Source organism: Aegilops tauschii, chromosome 1 (genome assembly GCF_002575655.3).
Source record: "Aegilops tauschii subsp. strangulata cultivar AL8/78 chromosome 1, Aet v6.0, whole genome shotgun sequence".
Classification (NCBI taxonomy): domain Eukaryota; kingdom Viridiplantae; phylum Streptophyta; class Magnoliopsida; order Poales; family Poaceae; genus Aegilops; species Aegilops tauschii.
The window spans coordinates 112,088,651-112,105,640 of NC_053035.3; positions in this window are offsets into that span (position 1 = coordinate 112,088,651).

A 16,990-nucleotide genomic window follows, 5' to 3' on the forward strand; every position below is an offset into this window, starting at 1 on the left:
TTAAGGTGGCAACTAAAACTCACATCTGGGTGGATTGAGGCACCTGGAGAACCCAGTGTTGTCTGTTTGTATAAGGTCCGCCACCCAGGCTCAAAGGGATCATAAGATTATTCATGCTAGAAACTTCCGTGTGCAGCCACAAGCTATTATGGGCTCTAGCATAGCTGAGTAGGTTACAGGATCTCTTGAAGAGGTGGACTAGCAGATGTAGGGGAAAGTAGGTGTACCGGTCCATCCAGAGTAAAGAGTGATTGTTTCTGAAAGACTGTGTCTCGGTCATCCGTTTCTCAAACATCATGCAGTGCGAGAATCAAGTGGAGGCGATCGAGTCTTGTGGGGAAAAGTGCGCAAACCTCTGCAGAGTGTACAAACTAATCATGGTTAGCCGTGTCCCCGGTTATGGACAACTTGAGTATCTAGTACTTGGATTATTATTTGAATCTCATCACCGTGATACTTATAATTAATTTTGTTGGGTTAATGATGATACTTAATTGGGATTGAGTTGGAGGTACCTTCTCAATGTTTCAACCACCATGATAGTTAAATAAAATTTATTCCTTTTGAAGTAGGATAAAATTGGCTTTTCGCAAAAACTGTAACCATAGAGCTTTCCACCAGCCATATATGCATATAGTATAGCATTATTATTGTTCATTGCTCTCTATGTGTTACTTTGCCAGCATATTCTATGTGCTGACCCGTTTTCGGGCTGCAACGTTTCATGTTGCAGACTTTTTAGACGACGAGTAAGGTGCCTTAGGTCGTGGTCTTATACTCAGTGATGCCGCTGGAGTGATGGACTCACTTATCTTCCAAGTCTTCCGCTGTTATCGTTTTAGATGGCCTTAAGCCATGTTTTTCATACTTTAACTCTTCGGAGTTATTCGATGTAATAAGTGTGTGATTGCTACTCTGTTATAAATCCTCCATTTGTACTGTGCGTGTCAGCATTACTGATCCAGGGATGACACTGGTGCACAGCAGCACAGGCCATTTGAGGTCTGGTCGCTACATTTGCTGACTTTATGTTGATGATAATTGCAGGTACTGGACTTAATCCGCATTCACATAGTGAAGAGAGAAACTAGGGACGCGAGGGACATCCTCCCACCTCATCTTACGCACTACCAGAAAGATGATGCTCACAAAATTTTGCCACTGGCAAAGAGGAAGGAGATGGGTAGGCCTGCGACCAGTAGAAGGAACTGCCTTACGAAGGGTTGAGGAAGAGGACCAGGTTTTGCACTATTTGCCGGTGACAGGGAGACAAAAAGGACTACGTGCCCAGACCGCGGAGATGTACCATAGCAAGACCCGGTCGATGCAAGAACTATGGAGTCGAAGGTCACCACGGAACAATTGCAACAAAGCAGCGGAGCTACGTCTGAAAGAGATTTGACTGAAATAGTAGGGATGTACCTGGGACAGTACCTGCATGGTTAGGATAAATGGTGTATGTGTATGACAATTTGCAGATAATGCAGACTGTTTGTTGTAGCTTGTATCCTCATGCCGAAGCTGCAAATTTCCTTTGCATGTGTTGATACAAGTGTGTCTAATGAATTTCTTGATACTACTTCCTGAGTGGAACTAGTCTGAATAAATAGAATGTGGTCTGAATAAACTGTACTGAATCTGCTGTGAGTTGGTCTGGGTTTTGATCTGGAGAATTATGATGTGGGTGGGCATTGATAGTTATACTGTTGGGGATCGTAGCAGAATTTTAAAATTTCCTACGCATCACCAAGATCCATCTATGGAGTATACTAGCAACGAGGGAAAGGAGTGCATCTACATACCCTTGTAGATCGCGAGCGGAAGTGTTCCAATGAACGGGGTTGATGGAGTCGTACTCGCCGTGATCCAAATCACCGATGACCGAGTGCCGAACGGACGGCACCTCCGCGTTCAACACACGTACGGAGCAGCGACGTCTCCTCCTTCTTGATCCAGCAAGGGGAAAGGAGAGGTTGATGGAGATCCAGCAGCACGACGGCGTGGTGGTGGAAGTAGCGGGATCCCGGCAGGGCTTCGCCAAGCGCAAGCGGGAGGGAGAGGTGTTGCAGGGGGAGAGGGAGGCGCCAGGGGCTGTGGTGCTGCTGCCCTCCCTCCCCCCAATATATATAGGGCCCCTGGGGGGGCGCCGGCCCTGGGAGATCAGATCTCCAAGGGGGGGCGGCGGCCAAGGGGGAAGGGGGGGTGGCTTCCCCCCAAGCCAAGTGGGGCGCCCCCCACCCCCAGGGTTTCCAACCCTAGGCGCAGGGGGAGGCCCAAGGGGGGCGCCCCAGCCCACTAAGGGCTGGTTCCCTTCCCACTTCAGCCCATGGGGCCCTCCGGGATAGGTGGCCCCACCCGGTGGACCCCCGGGACCCTTTCGGTGGTCCCGGTACAATACCGATAACCCCCGAAACTTTCCCGGTGGCCGAAACTGGACTTCCTATATATAATTCTTCACCTCCGAACCATTCCGGAACTCCTCGTGACGTCCAGGATCTCATCCGGGACTCCGAACAACTTTCGGGTTTCCGCATACTAATATCTCTACAACCCTAGCGTCACCGAACCTTAAGTGTGTAGACCCTACGGGTTCGGGAGACATGCAGACATGACCGAGACGCCTCTCTGGTCAATAACCAACAGCGGGATCTGGATACCCATGTTGGCTCCCACATGTTCCACGATGATCTCATCGGATGAACCATGATGTCGAGGATTCAATCAATCCCGTATACAATTCCCTTTGTCAATCGGTACGTTACTTGCCCGAGATTCGATCGTCGGTATCCCAATACCTTGTTCAATCTCGTTACCGGCAAGTCACTTTACTCGTACCGTAATGCATGATCCCGTGGCTAACTCCTTAGTCACATTGAGCTCATTATGATGATGCATTACCGAGTGGGCCCAGAGATACCTCTCCGTCATACGGAGTGACAAATCCCAGTCTCGATCCGTGTCAACCCAACAGACACTTTCAGAGATACCCATAGTGTACCTTTATAGTCACCCAGTTACGTTGTGACGTTGGGTACACCCAAAGCACTCCTACGGCATCCGGGAGTTACACGATCTCATGGTCTAAGGAAAAGATACTTGACATTGGAAAAGCTCTAGCAAACGAACTACACGATCTTTCATGCTATGCTTAGGATTGGGTCTTGTCCATCACATCATTCTCCTAATGATGTGATCCCGTTATCAATGACATCCAATGTCCATAGTCAGGAAACCATGACTATATGTTGATCAACGAGCTAGTCAACTAGAAGCTTACTAGGGACACGTTGTGGTCTATATATTCACACATGTATTACGATTTCCGGATAACACAATTATAGCATGAACAATAGACAATTATCATGAACAAAGAAATATAATAATAACCATTTATTATTGCCTCTAGGGCATATTTCCAACAGTCTCCCACTTGCACTAGAGTCAATAATCTAGTTACATTGTGATGAATCGAACACCCATAGCGTTCTGGTGTTGATCATGTTTTGCTCTAGGGAGAGGTTTAGTCAACGGATCTGCTACATTCAGGTCCGTATGTACTTTACAAATATCTACGTCTCCATTTTGAACACTTTCACGAATGGAGTTGAAGCGACGCTTGATATGCCTGGTCTTCCTGTGAAACCTGGGCTCCTTGGCAAGGGCAATAGCTCCAGTGTTGTCACAGAAGAGAGTCATCGGGCCCGACGCATGGGGAATCACCCCTAGGTCGGTAATGAACTCCTTCATCCAGATTGCTTCTTGCGCTGCCTCTGAGGCTGCCATGTACTCCGCTTCACATGTAGATCCTGCCACGACGCTTTGCTTGCAACTGCACCAGCTTACTGCTCCTCCATTCAAAATATACACGTATCCGGTTTGTGACTTCGAGTCATCCAGATCTGTGTCGAAGCTAGCGTCGACGTAACCCTTTACGACGAGCTCTTCGTCACCTCCATAAACGAGAAACATATCCTTAGTCCTCTTCAGGTACTTCAGGATATTCTTGACCGCTGTCCAGTGTTCCATGCCGGGATTACTTTGGTACCTTCCTACCAAACTTACGGCAAGGTTTACATCAGGTCTGGTACACAGCATGGCATACATAATAGACCCTATGGCCGAGGCATAGGGGATGACACTCATCTTTTCTCTATCTTCTGCCGTGGTCGGGCATTGAGCCGTGCTCAATTGCACACCTTGCAATACAGGCAAGAACCCCTTCTTGGACTGATCCATATTGAACTTCTTCAATATCTTGTCAAGGTACGTACTCTGTGAAAGACCAATGAGGCGTCTTGATCTATCTCTATAAATCTTGATGCCTAATATATAAGCAGCTTCTCCAAGGTCCTTCATTGAAAAACACTTATTCAAATAGGCCTTTATACTTTCCAAGAATTCTATATCATTTCCCATCAATAGTATGTCATCCACATATAATAAGAGAAATGCTACATAGCTCCCACTCACTTTCTTGTAAACACAGGCTTCTCCATAAGTCTGTGTAAACCCAAACGCTTTGATCATCTCATCAAAACGAATGTTCCAACTCCGAGATGCTTGCACCAGTCCATAGATGGAGCGCTGGAGCTTGCATACCTTGTTAGCATTCTTAGGATCGACAAAACCTTCCGGCTGCATCATATACAATTCTTCCTTAAGAAAGCCGTTAAGGAATGTCGTTTTGACGTCCATTTGCCATATCTCATAATCGTAGAATGCGGCAATTGCTAACATGATTCGGACGGACTTCAGCTTCGCTACGGGTGAGAAAGTCTCATCGTAGTCAACCCCTTGAACTTGTCGATAACCCTTAGCGACAAGTCGAGCCTTATAGATGGTCACATTACCATCTGCGTCTGTCTTCTTCTTAAAGATCCATTTATTTTCTATGGCTCGCCGATCATCGGGCAAGTCAGTCAAAGTCCATACTTCGTTTTCATACATGGATCCTATCTCGGATTTCATGGCTTCTAGCCATTTGTCAGAATCCGGGCCCGCCATCGCTTCTTCATAGTTCGAAGGTTCACCGTTGTCTAACAACATGATTTCCAGGACAGGATTGTCGTACCACTCTGGTGCGGAATGTGTCCTTGTGGACCTACGAAGTTCAGCAGTAACTTGATCTGAAGCTTCATGATCATCATCATTAACTTCCTCCCCAGTCGGTGTAGGCACCACAGGAACATCTTCCCGCGCTGCGCTACTTTCCGGTTCGGAAGGGGTGACTATCACCTCATCAAGTTCCACTTTCCTCCCACTTAATTCTTTCGAGAGAAACTCTTTCTCCAGAAAGGACCCATTCTTGGCAACAAAGATCTTGCCTTCGGATCTGAGGTAGAAGGTATACCCAATAGTTTCCTTAGGGTATCCTATGAAGACGCATTTTTCCGACTTGGGTTCGAGCTTTTCAGGTTGAAGTTTCTTGACATAAGCATCGCATCCCCAAACTTTTAGAAACGACAGCTTAGGTTTCTTCCCAAACCATAATTCATACGGTGTCGTCTCAACGGATTTCAACGGAGCCCTATTTAAAGTGAATGCAGCAGTCTCTAAAGCATAGCCCCAAAATGAGAGCGGTAGATCGGTAAGAGACATCATAGATCGCACCATATCCAATAGAGTGCGATTACGACATTCGGGCACACCGTTTCGCTGAGGTGTTCCAGGCGGCGCGTGAGTTGTGAAACAATTCCACATTTTCTTAAGTGCGTACCAAATTCGTGACTTAAATATTCTCCACCTCGATCTGATCGTAAGAACTTTATTTTCTTGTCACGTTGATTCTCAACCTCACTCTGAAATTCCTTGAACTTTTCAAAGGTTTCAGACTTGTGTTTCATTAGGTAGACATACCCATATCTACTTAAGTCATCAGTGAGAGTGAGAACATAACGATATCCTCCGCGAGCCTCAACACTCATTGGACCGCACACATCGGTATGTATGATTTCCAATAAGTTGGTTGCTCGCTCCATTGTTCCGGAGAACGGAGTCTTGGTCATCTTGCCCATGAGGCATGGTTCGCACGTGTCAAATGATTCGTAATCAAGAGACTCCAAAAGTCCATCTGCATGAAGCTTCTTCATGCGCTTGACACCAATGTGACCAAGGCGGCAGTGCCACAAGTATGTGGGACTATCGTTATCAACTTTACATCTTTTGGTATTCACACTATGAATATGTGTAACATCACGTTCGAGATTCATCAAGAATAAACCATTGACCAGCGGGGCATGACCATAAAACATATCTCTCATATAAATAGAACAACCATTATTCTCGGATTTAAATGAGTAGCCATCTCGAATTAAACGAGATCCAGATACAATGTTCATGCTCAAAGCTGGCACTAAATAACAATTATTGAGGTTTAAAACTAATCCCGTAGGTAAATGCAGAGGTAGCGTGCCGACGGCGATCACATCGACCTTGGAACCATTCCAGACGCGCATCGTCACCTCGTCCTTTGCCAGTCTCCGCTTATTCCGCAGTTCCTGTTTTGAGTTACAAATATGAGCAACCGCACCGGTATCAAATACCCAGGAGCTACTACGAGTACTGGTAAGGTACACATCAATTACATGTATATCACATATACCTTTGGTGTTGCCGGCCTTCTTGTCCGCTAAGTATTTGGGGCAGTTCCGCTTCCAGTGACCACTTCCCTTGCAATAAAAGCACTCAGTCTCAGGCTTGGGTCCATTCCTTGACTTCTTCCCAGTAACTGGCTTACCGGGCGCGGCAACTCCCTTGCCGTCCTTCTTGAAGTTCTTCTTGCCCTTGCCTTTCTTGAACTTAGTGGTTTTATTCACCATCAACACTTGATGTTCCTTTCTGATCTCCACCTCCGCTGATTTCAGCATCGAATATACCTCAGGAATGGTCTTTTCCATCCCCTGCATATTGAAGTTCATCACAAAGCTCTTGTAGCTTGGTGGAAGCGACTGAAGGATTCTGTCAATGACCGCGTCATCCGGGAGATTAACTCCCAGCTGAGACAAGCGGTTGTGTAACCCAGACATTCTGAGTATGTGCTCACTAACAGAACTATTTTCCTCCATTTTACAGCTGAAGAACTTGTCAGAGACTTCATATCTCTCGACCCGGGCATGAGCTTGGAAAACCATTTTCAGCTCTTCGAACATCTCATATGCTCCATGTTTCTCAAAACGCTTTTGGAGACCCGGTTCTAAGCTGTAAAGCATGCCGCACTGAACGAGGGAGTAATCATCGGCACGTGATTGCCAAGCGTTCATAACGTCTTGGTTCTCTGGGATTGGTGCTTCACCTAGCGGTGCTTCTAGGACATAATCTTTCTTGGCAGCTATGAGGATGATCCTCAGGTTCCGGACCCAGTCCGTATAGTTGCTGCCATCATCTTTCAGCTTGGTTTTCTCTAGGAACGCGTTGAAGTTGAGGACAACGTGGGCCATTTGATCTACAAGACATATTGTAAAGATTTTAGACTAAGTTCATGATAATTAAGTTCATCTAATCAAATTACTCAATGAACTCCCACTCAGATAGACATCCCTCTAGTCATCTAAGTGAAAAACATGATCCGAGTTAACTAGGCCGTGTCCGATCATCACGTGAGACGGACTAGTCAAGATCGGTGAACATCTCCATGTTGATCGTATCTTCTATACGACTCATGCTCGACCTTTCGGTCCTCCGTGTTCCGAGGCCATGTCTGTACATGCTAGGCTCGTCAAGTCAACCTAAGTGTATTGCGTGTGTTCTGAGGCCATGTCTGTACATGCTAGGCTCGTCAACACCCGTTGTATGCGAACGTTAGAATCTATCACACCCGATCATCACGTGGTGCTTCGAAACAACGAACCTTCGCAACGGTGCACAGTTAGGGGGAACACTTTCTCGAAATTATTATAAGGGATCATCTTACTTACTACCGTCGTTCTAAGCAAATAAGATGCAAAACATGATAAACATCACATGCAATCAAATAGTGACATGATATGGCCATTATCATTTTGCTCCTTTGATCTCCATCTTCGGGGCACCATGATCATCTTCGTCACCGGCATGACACCATGATCTCCATCATCATGATCTCCATCATTGTGTCTTCATGAAGTTGTCACGCCAACGATTACTTCTACTTCTATGGCTAACGCGTTTAGCAATAAAGTAAAGTAATTTACATGGCGTTATTCAATGACACGCAGGTCATACAAAAAATAAAGACAACTCCTATGGCTCCTGCCGGTTGTCATACTCATCGACATGCAAGTCGTGATTCCTATTACAAGAATATGATCAATCTCATACATCACATATATCATTCATCACATCTTCTGGCCATATCACATCACAAGGCACATGCTGCAAAAACAAGTTAGACGTCCTCTAATTGTTGTTGCAAGTTTTTACGTGGCTTGTATAGGTTTCTAGCAAGAACATTTCTTACCTACGTAAAACCACAACGTGATATGCCAATTTCTATTTACCCTTCATAAGGACCCTTTTCATCGAATCCGTTCCGACTAAAGTGGGAGAGACAGACACCTGCTAGCCACCTTATGCAACTAGTGCATGTCAGTCAGTGGAACCTGTCTCACGTAAGCGTACGTGTAAGGTCGGTCCGGGCCGCTTCATCCCACAATACCGCCGAAACAAGATAAGACTAGTAGCGGCAAGAAGAATTGGCAACATCTACGCCCACAACTGCTTTGTGTTCTACTCGTGCATAGTAACTACGCATAGGCCTGGCTCATGATGCCACTGTTGGGGATCGTAGCAGAATTTTAAAATTTCCTACGCATCACCAAGATCCATCTATGGAGTATACTAGCAACGAGGGGAAAGGAGTGCATCTACATACCCTTGTAGATCGCGAGCGGAAGCGTTCCAATGAATGGGGTTGATGGAGTCGTACTCGTCGTGATCCAAATCACCGATGACCGAGTGCCGAACGGACGGCACCTCCGCGTTCAACACACGTACGGAGCAGCGACGTCTCCTCCTTCTTGATCCAGCAAGGGGAAAGGAGAGGTTGATGGAGATCCAGCAGCACGACGGCGTGGTGGTGGAAGTAGCGGGATCCCGGCAGGGCTTCGCCAAGCGCAAGCGGGAGGGAGAGGTGTTGCAGGGGGAGAGGGAGGCGCCAGGGGCTGTGGTGCTGCTGCCCTCCCTCCCCCCCCCCCACTATATATAGGCCCCCTGGGGGGGCGCCGGCCCTGGGAGATCAGATCTCCAAGGGGGGCCGGCGGCCAAGGGGGAAGGGGGGTGGCTTCCCCCCCAAGCCAAGTGGGGCGCCCCCCACCCCCAGGGTTTCCAACCCTAGGCGCAGGGGGAGGCCAAAGGGGGCCGCCCCAGCCCACTAAGGGCTGGTTCCCTTCCCACTTCAGCCCATGGGGCCCTCCGGGATAGGTGGCCCCACCCGGTGGACCCCCGGGACCCTTCCGGTGGTCCCGGTACAATACCGATAACCCCCGAAACTTTCCCGGTGGCCGAAACTGGACTTCCTATATATAATTCTTCACCTCCGGACCATTCTGGAACTCCTCGTGACGTCCGGGATCTCATCCGGGACTCCGAACAACTTTCGGGTTTCTGCATACTAATATCTCTACAACCCTAGCGTCACCGAACCTTAAGTGTGTAGACCCTACGGGTTCGGGAGACATGCAGACATGACCGAGACGCCTCTCCGGTCAATAACCAACAGCGGGATCTGGATACCCATGTTGGCTCCCACATGTTCCACGATGATCTCATCGGATGAACCACGATGTCGAGGATTCAATCAATCCCGTATACAATTCCCTTTGTCAATCGGTACGTTACTTGCCCGAGATTCGATCGTCGGTATCCCAATACCTTGTTTAATCTCGTTACCGGCAAGTCACTTTACTCGTACCGTAATGCATGATCCCTTGGCTAACTCCTTAGTCACATTGAGCTCATTATGATGATGCATTACCGAGTGGGCCCAGAGATACCTCTCCGTCATACGGAGTGACAAATCCCAGTCTCGATCCGTGTCAACCCAACAGACACTTTCAGAGATACCCGTAGTGTACCTTTATAGTCACCCAGTTACATTGTGACGTTGGGTACACCGAAAGCACTCCTACGGCATCCGGGAGTTACACGATCTCATGGTCTAAGGAAAAGATACTTGACATTGGAAAAGCTCTAGCAAACGAACTACACGATCTTTCATGCTATGCTTAGGATTGGGTCTTGTCCATCACATCATTCTCCTAATGATGTGATCCCGTTATCAATGACATCCAATGTCCATAGTCAGGAAACCATGACTATCTGTTGATCAACGAGCTAGTCAACTAGAGGCTTACTAGGGACACGTTGTGGTCTATATATTCACACATGTATTACGATTTCCGGATAACACAATTATAGCATGAACAATAGACAATTATCATGAACAAAGAAATATAATAATAACCATTTATTATTGCCTCTAGGGCATATTTCCAACATATACCTCCAGAATTATGTTTTTGGTACTGTATTAGAGTTTGTTTGGTAAATTAAAAGACTGCACTTGTAGCTGAATGGTTACAACAGTTCATTGCATATTAGTATATTACTCCCTCCGTCCTTTAAAAAGTGTACTTCCAACTTTATTGGAAAGTCAAACTTTTTTATGTTTGACCGTATTTATATAATAATACACCAACATTTATGCCATCAAATTAGTAGCATTAGATTCATGTTAAAATATATTTTCATCGTATAGCTATTTGGTTTCACAAAGATTGTTATATTTTTGCACAAACTCGGTCAAACTTTGATATAGTTTGACCCTCCAACAAAGTTGGAAGTACACTTTTCAAAGGAGGGAGGGAGTACGTTCATAGCTGTCTGCAGATATGTGTCTAATCCAAAATTCTAGAGCGGCGGACAAGGCATATCCATGAGTTCAAATTGTGAACATGAGCGAAAAAATTGATGCCTACGTATGGATAAGAGTTGGGAGAGGGACAACTGAACGTATTGGCCGCTCCATTCATGTATTCAGCAGTCTAGATTTTCTTCTGAGACAATTCAGCAGTTTAGATCGGTCAGTGCAACAGTTGGGAACAATAAATGGGCTCTAACATCCCCGTTCGTCCAGAATCTCGGATTTGACGGGCCATAATGTGTGCTTCCGTCAGAGCGGTAACAACATGACTGACGGCGTCGTCTGTGATGTGGGTCATCAGGCCTGGTAACGAAAAGAATACTTGGGCCCTCACGTGATGGGTCCACGATCTCGAGGAGACTGAACGTGGATGATTCCGCGAGCATATGTGCTCGAGCACAGAACATGACTTTTGGGATGTCGATGCGGTTGTTTCGTGCTTATAAGTCTAGAAATGAGACATTACTTAATGTCATTAATTATTATTGTCTTTCCGAACATCAAATGCATTTTACCTTTGCCCGTCAAAAAATGCATTTTGCTTATCATGACTTGAGCATTGAAGATTATTGGGCAATGAAAATGTTTGTTCTGTATCGGGTCTATTATATCTTAGCTCAGCGTGCTAAATGTTTCTATTTTGGGCATTTTCATCCTTCTCGTTGGAGGATAAAAGTGACAGCCATAAATAAATTGTTTACTGAGACAAAGATCTGAATTTTAAAAAGACATAAATAAATTGTTTATATCGGGTCGGGGTTTTCTGGTTATGGGTCATTTAAGGATTAGTTGTTTCATGCTTATGATTCTGGAGATGAGATCTTGCTTAATGTCATTAGTTATTGTTGTCTTTCTGAACATCAAATGCATTTTACCTTCGCCCCCAGAAAATGCATTTTACTTATCAGGACTTGAGCATTGAAGATTATTGGACAGTGAAAAGATTTGTTCTGTATAGGGTCTGTTATATTTTAGCTCAGCCTGCTCTATTTTGGGCATTTTCATATTCCCGGTTGGAGGATAAAAGTGACCGCCATAAATAATTTGTTTACCGAGACAGAGATCAAAATTTTTAAAAGCCATGTGCTAATGTTAATGTCATTAGTTTTTAATGTCTTTCTGAATATCAAATGCATTTTAGCTTCGCCCCTTAGAAAATGCATTTTACATATTAGGACTTGAGCATTAAAGATTATTGAGCAGTGAAAAAGTTTGTTCTGCATCGGGTATGTTATATTTTAGCTCAATGTTCTACATGTTCCAATTTTGTGCGTTTTCATCATCTTGGTTGGAGGATAAAAGTGAACGCCACAAATAATTTTTTTGCCAAGATAGAGATCAAAAATTAAAAAAGACATAAATAAATAGTTTATGTCGGGTCGGGGTCTTCTGGTTATTGGTCATTTATAGGGATTAGTTGGAAGAAACAAGACGGGTGTCCATGCGGTTGTTTTGTGCTTATGATTCTAGAGATGACATATTGCTTAATGTCATTAGTTATTTTTGTCTTTCTAAACATCAAATGCATTTTACTTATCAGGACTTGAGCATCGAAGATTATTGGACAGTGAAAAGGTTTGTTCTGGATCGGGTCTGTTATATTTTAGCCGAGCGTGCTACATGTTTCTATTTTGCCATTTTCATATCCTTGGTTGGAGGATAAAAGTGACCACCATAAATAATTTGTTTACCAAGACAGAGATGAATTTTTTTAAAAGCCATGTGCTAATGTTAATGTCATTAGTTATTGTTGTCTTTCCGAACATCAAATGCATTTTACCTTCGCCCCGTAAAAAATGCATTTTACTTATCAGGACTTGAGCATTGAAGATTATTGGGCAGTGAAAATGTTTGTTCTGCATCGGGTCTGCTATATTTTAGCTCTGCGTGCTACATGATTCTATTTTGGGCATAAAAGCAACCGCCACAAATAAATTGTTTGCCAAGACAGAGATAAAAATAAATAAATAAATTGTTTGTGTCGGGTCTTCTGTTTATGGGTCATTTAAGGATTAGTTGAAAGAAACAAGACGGATGTCGATGCAGTTGTTTCGTGTTTACGATTGTAGAGATGAGATATTGCTTAATATTATTAGTTATTGTTGTCTTTCTAACATCAAATGCATTGTACCTTCAACCCCCCCCCCCCCCCCCCCCCCAAGAAAACGCATATTACTTATCAGGATTTGAGCATTGATGGTTATTGGGCTGTGAAAAGGTTTGTTCTTTATCGGGTTTGTTATATTTTACCTCAGCGTGTCTACATGTTCCTATTTTGGGCATTTTCATACTCTTGGTTGGAGGATAAAAGTGACGACCGTAAATAAATAAATTGTTTCTCGTGTACATATCAGGAAAAAAAATAGTAGGAGTTAAGAAAAAGTTGTGACAAAGATAAAAAAATACATGTTCCTATTTTGGTCATTAGTTTTTAATGTCTTTCTGAACATCAAATGCATTTTACCTTCGCCCCTTAGAAAATGCATTTTACATATTAGGACTTGAGCAGTGAAAAAGTTTGTTCTGTATCGGGTATGTTATATTTTAGCTCAATGTTCTACATGTTCCAATTTTGTGCGTTTTCATCATCTTGGTTGGAGGATAAAAGTGAACGCCACAAATAATTTTTTTGCCAAGATAGAGATCAAAAATTAAAAAAGACATAAATAAATAGTTTATGTCGGGTCGGGGTCTTCTGGTTATTGGTCATTTATAGGGATTAGTTGGAAGAAACAAGACGGGTGTCCATGCGGTTGTTTTGTGCTTATGATTCTAGAGATGACATATTGCTTAATGTCATTAGTTATTTTTGTCTTTCTAAACATCAAATGCATTTTACTTATCAGGACTTGAGCATCGAAGATTATTGGACAGTGAAAAGGTTTGTTCTGGATCGGGTCTGTTATATTTTAGCCGAGCGTGCTACATGTTTCTATTTTGCCATTTTCATATCCTTGGTTGGAGGATAAAAGTGACCACCATAAATAATTTGTTTACCAAGACAGAGATGAATTTTTTTAAAAGCCATGTGCTAATGTTAATGTCATTAGTTATTGTTGTCTTTCCGAACATCAAATGCATTTTACCTTCGCCCCGTAAAAAATGCATTTTACTTATCAGGACTTGAGCATTGAAGATTATTGGGCAGTGAAAATGTTTGTTCTGCATCGGGTCTGCTATATTTTAGCTCTGCGTGCTACATGATTCTATTTTGGGCATAAAAGTAACCGCCACAAATAAATTGTTTGCCAAGACAGAGATAAAAATAAATAAATAAATTGTTTGTGTCGGGTCGGGTCTTCTGTTTATGGGTCATTTAAGGATTAGTTGAAAGAAACAAGACGGATGCCGATGCAGTTGTTTCGTGTTTACGATTGTAGAGATGAGATATTGCTTAATATTATTAGTTATTGTTGTCTTTCTAACATCAAATGCATTGTACCTTCAACCCCCCCCCCCAAGAAAACGCATATTACTTATCAGGATTTGAGCATTGATGGTTATTGGGCTGTGAAAAGGTTTGTTCTTTATCGGGTTTGTTATATTTTACCTCAGCGTGTCTACATGTTCCTATTTTGGGCATTTTCATACTCTTGGTTGGAGGATAAAAGTGACGACCGTAAATAAATAAATTGTTTCTCGTGTACATATCAGGAAAAAAATAGTAGGAGTTAAGAAAAAGTTGTGACAAAGATAAAAAAATACATGTTCCTATTTTGGGCATTTTCACACTCCTGGTTGGAGGATAAAAATGGCCGCCATAAATAAATAATCTGTTTCTCGTATATATCACGAAAAAATTAGTACAAGTTTTAAAAAGGCTGTGAAAAAGACCAAAACCAAAAAAAGCCACCCCCCCCCCCCCCAAGAAAACGCATATTACTTATCAGGATTTGAGCATTGATGGTTATTGGGCTGTGAAAAGGTTTGTTCTTTATCGGGTTTGTTATATTTTACCTCAGCGTGTCTACATGTTCCTATTTTGGGCATTTTCATACTCTTGGTTGGAGGATAAAAGTGACGACCGTAAATAAATAAATTGTTTCTCGTGTACATATCAGGAAAAAAAATAGTAGGAGTTAAGAAAAAGTTGTGACAAAGATAAAAAAATACATGTTCCTATTTTGGGCATTTTCACACTCCTGGTTGGAGGATAAAAATGGCCACCATAAATAAATAATCTGTTTCTCGTATATATCACGAAAAAATTAGTACAAGTTTAAAAAAAGGCTGTGAAAAAGACCAAAACCAAAAAAAGCCATGTGCTAATGTCTAGCACAGTCTCCACGGGTACCTACAAGTTTAAAAAAATAGTAGGAGTTAAGAAAAAGCTGTGACAAAGATAAAAAAAATACATGTTCCGATTTTGGGCATTTTCACACTCCTGGTTGGAGGATAAAAATGGCCGCCATAAATAAATAATCTGTTTCTCGTATATATCACGAAAAAATTAGTACAAGTTTAAAAAAAGGCTGTGAAAAAGACCAAAACCAAAAAAAGCCATGTGCTAATGTCTAGCACAGTCTCCACGGGTACCTACAAGTTTAAAAAAATAGTAGGAGTTAAGAAAAAGCTGTGACAAAGATAAAAAAAATACATGTTCCGATTTTGGGCATTTTCACACTCCTGGTTGGAGGATAAAAATGGCCGCCATAAATAAATAATCTGTTTCTCGTATATATCACGAAAAAATTAGTACAAGTTTAAAAAAAGGCTGTGAAAAAGACCAAAACCAAAAAAAGCCATGTGCTAATGTCTAGCACAGTCTCCACGGGTACCTACAAGTTTAAAAAAATAGTAGGAGTTAAGAAAAAGCTGTGACAAAGATAAAAAAAATACATGTTCCGATTTTGGGCATTTTCACACTCCTGGTTGGAGGATAAAAATGGCCGCCATAAATAAATAATCTGTTTCTCGTATATATCACGAAAAAATTAGTACAAGTTTAAAAAAAGGCTGTGAAAAAGACCAAAACTAAAAAAAGCCATGTGCTCTGGGCCTTGCCTCTTTTTTTTTGGTTGGCTCTGGCCTCGGTCCATTTTTTCGGCTCTGGCTCTTTTTCTTTTGTGGGCTCTAATAAAGGCCTCTTTTCTTCTTCTTATTCTCATTCTCATGGGCTCTAATAAAGGCCTCTTTTCTTTTTTCTCGTGGGCGGGCTCTGAAGCCTTTTTATCTTTTTCTCGTGGGCTCTGACGCCTCTTTCCTTTTTTTTCGTGGGCTCTAAGGCCTCTTTCTCGGCTGGTTGTCCCCGTGGAGGTAATGTGATTGGAGGAAGGCAGTATATAAGCTGGGCACAGCGTCCCACAGCAGGCGAGGTGGGACAATTTTAATTTTTAGAGCATACGACCTGTGCGCTCGTCCGCATGGGCCGACTCGGCACGCACGCGCACTGACGCAGTATCCGGCCCACCAGAGGTTTCATCGATCGAATAAATAAATAAATGACGTTCGCTAATATAATACGGAAAAGTATTAAAATCAACCGACTGATTTCTTCCTGGCATCAGCCGCCTGGCGTGGCGTCCGATACAGCTGGATCGTGTGGTGCTCGATTCTCTCTCGCGCACTCGCATCAAGTGGGCTTTCCATCAGGTCCCAGTCCCACACACCGTAATCTTTGCTCCTTCCTTTCCATGTGAGCACGTGAGCCATCCGCTTCTCTGTTCGTCTCTAACCTCTCGCTGGTCTCTACAACTTTCTGCCATGAGCGTGACTGGCCAATCCATGCCTGCTCCAATCGACGACGCAAAACCGCCAGCGTGTTGTGACACAGCACATCGCGATGCGACGCAACACCCTCAATGCTGCAGCGAGGCTTTGGTGCTGGGATGTAGCACCCGTAGACGGCTGCGCGATGCTGCGATGCACCCATTCGTCGCCGTTGCAAGTTGGACGGCTGCAGGGGCATCGGTGCTTCCATGCAGCGCTCGTTGGCGTTGACGGTGATGCGCACACTTCGGCGTTCGCAGCATGGCGAGTCAAGGCGGCGGCACTGCATTGAAGCGCCGACCGTGTTGTATCCGGCACTTCGTCGGTAGCACTGCTCTGAGGATGCGACGAGTCAAGGGGCGACGCTGCATTGCAGCACCGACC